Here is a 2963-nt window from a genome sequence, read left to right as displayed (position 1 = left end):
AGCTCAGAGACTCCCCAGAATGTTGGACTGAAGGAAGCATGCGCCAAGGCACCTCATTATTACATTACCCAAGATTAAAGACAAGGAGAAAATCTTAAAAGCAGCAAGAGAAAAGGAGACAGATACCTACAAAGGAGTTTCCATAAGACTATTAGCTGTGCCCTGGCTGGCGTAGCTCAGTGGATTGAGCATGGGCCTGTGAACAAAACAACTGCGGTTCCATTCCCAGCCAGGGCACATGCCTGGGTTGCAGGCCAGTTCCCAGCAAGTGATTCATGAGAGGCAACTGCACATGGATATTTCTCTCCCTCTCTCCTTCCCTTCCCCTCTAAAGATAAATAAATAAAATCTTAAAAATAAAAAGACTAGTAGCTGAAAGACTATTAGCTGATGGCTCAAAAGAAATCTTGCAGGCAAGAAAGGGCTGGAAAGAAGTATTCAATGTATTGAAAGGCAAGGACTCATGAAAGACAAGGACCTACATCCCAGATTACTCTATCCAGCAAAGCTTTTATTTACAATGGAAGGGCAGATAAAGTGCTTCCCAGATAAGGTCAAGTTAAAGTAGTTCATTACCACCAAGGCCTTACTATGAAATGTTAAAGGAACTTATCTAAGAAAAGAAGATTAAAAATATGAACAATAAAATGACAACAAGCTCATAACTATCAACAACCAAACCTAAAATAACAAAAACAAAAGTGTAATAAGCAAACAACTAGAACAGGGATAGAATCACAGAAATGGAGATCATATGGAGGTTTGTCAGCAGGGAGAGATAGAGGGGAGAGTGCGGGAAAAGTACGGGGAATAAGAAGCATAAATGGGAGGCACAAGAGAGACAAGGGAGGTTAAGAATTATGTGGGAAATAGAGAGGCCAAAGAACTTATATGTATGACCCATGGACGTAAACTAAGGTGGAGGACTGCTGCTGGGAGCAGACGGTACAGGGTGGAGGGGAATAAAGGGTAGAAAAAAAATGAGACAACTGTAATAGCATAATCAGTAAAATATATTAAAAATAAAATAAAATTATTTAAGCCAAAAAAGAAGTATCATTATTATAATAAAACCAGTTATTCTATTGATGGAGTGCAGAAAAGAAAACATTTTTATTTGTTGATATCCTATGCAATGATCTTGCTAAACTCATAATTTCTGATAGTGTATTTATAGATTATTTTGGACTGTATGTGAGGAAAATCCTGTTATATAATAATATCATTGTTCATATTTCATCTAAATTCATAACTCATTTGTCCTTTTTGTACCATCTAGAACCTTCTATTATAGCATTTAGTAAATACAATCTTCTTTCTAATTTCAAAAGAAATATTTCTAACATTTTATCTTGAAAATATTATTTTCTGTACATTTTTTCTATACAAAGACATTTTTATAAAAACATTTTAGTGGCTTATTTTTATACTGTTAAGATCTTTAGATCTTTTATTTTTTTTAACTTTTTACCCTCACTGGAGGTCTTTTTTTAAAAATTATTTTATTTATTTATCTTTAGAGGGGAAGGGAAGGAGAGGAGAGAAATATCAATGTATGGTTGCCTCTCTTGAGTCCCCTGCTGGAAACTGGCCTGCAATGCAGGCATGTGCCCTGACTGGGAATCGAACTGCGATCGTGTGGTTTGCAGGCCTGAGCTCAATCCACTGACCTACACCAGCCAGGACTGGAGGACATTTTTTTTTGTTTGCTTTTAGAGAGAGGAGAGGAGAGAGGGAAACATGTGAGAGAGAAGCATAAATTGGTTGCCTCCTGTATGCACCCAGACAGGGATTGGCTCCTGATCAGGGATCATACATACCTGGACCTGGGGTTGCATACACCTGTGCCACACTGGGGATCAAACCACAATAGGTGTGTGCCCTGACCAGGAATTGAACCTGCAACCTTTTGGCTATAGGACAATGCTCCAAACAACTGAGTTTCACCAACCAGGACAAGATTTTTTTTTTTTAATAATGCAGAGATGATAAATTAAATCAAATATTTTTTACTACATCAATTGAAATCATGATTTTTTAACAGTATTCTCAAAGTCTATGATTAGAGTTAGACAGTATTTTGTAAAAGTTATCCTTAATATTTTTCTTATAATATCCATTATTATTTAAGGTTGAAAAAAATTTCCTTCTGTGCTCTGGAAGAATCATATCAGAGTGAATTGATATTTGGAGGGTTACAAATAAAATATTTAATCTCAAACTATTGTAAGTTTTAATACAATTCATTTTCAATATCTTAACATTTCCCCTTTTTTATTGTTGTGCAATTACACTTGTCCCCATTTCCCCCCATTACTCTTCCCAGCCCTACCCATCCCCACCTCCCACATTCAAGCAATATATTTTTTTACCACATTAATGTTCTAGGGGAAAAGCTAACCATTAAAAAATGACATAAAAACATGTATAAGTGGGGCATATATCATTTTGTCTTGGTCTCCAAAATGGCTTGACACAGCCCAGTTCACTCAACACTGCATTTACATGAAATTTTGACATTTTGTTGCACTGCATGGTACAGCATTCAGCACTTTATTGCTGCTGGGTGTTCAAAGGACAGTGCAATAAATTCAATATCCGGCACCGTTGGTTTTCTTGGCCTTTCTGTGCATGTTAAACCCAGTATTTTTGATATAACGGTTTGACATTTTGTTCACAATGAGTTTTTTGCATTCATTTTGAATTGTTAAAATATTGCTTTAATGCCATTTATTTTGATGGCCAAGGTATATGGTGGCCCCCTAAATAAGGGCCCCAGGAGAGTGCCTCCCCAGCCCCATATGAGCTTACAAGAACCTTGGCAATGTTGCGAACATCTGTGGTTGCCATGACTAGGGGGTGCTCCTGCATGGAGTAGGTGAGGATAAGGAGTGCTGCACAATAGCCCGTGGTGCCCAAGACATCCCCTCACCCCACACACAGAGAAGGACTGGGCCACAGTG

General features: G+C 37.7%; 1 non-coding gene across 1 annotated transcript; it reads left to right on the top strand.

Moving 5' to 3' along the window:
- Positions 1 to 2525: 2525 nt before the first annotated feature.
- On the top strand, positions 2526 to 2660 carry LOC119039482 (small nucleolar RNA SNORA8). Its single transcript, XR_005080621.2, has one exon. It is a non-coding gene; the product is annotated as a small nucleolar RNA SNORA8 (small nucleolar RNA).
- The last annotated feature ends 303 nt before the right edge of the window (positions 2661 to 2963 follow it).

The sequence above is a fragment of the Artibeus jamaicensis genome, unplaced genomic scaffold (genome assembly GCF_021234435.1).
Source record: "Artibeus jamaicensis isolate MK-2021 breed Jamaican fruit bat unplaced genomic scaffold, CSHL_Jam_final scaffold_916, whole genome shotgun sequence".
NCBI lineage: Eukaryota > Metazoa > Chordata > Mammalia > Chiroptera > Phyllostomidae > Artibeus > Artibeus jamaicensis.
The sequence above is the reverse complement of the archived record's forward strand: the minus strand, read 5'-3'. Positions and strand labels throughout refer to the sequence as shown.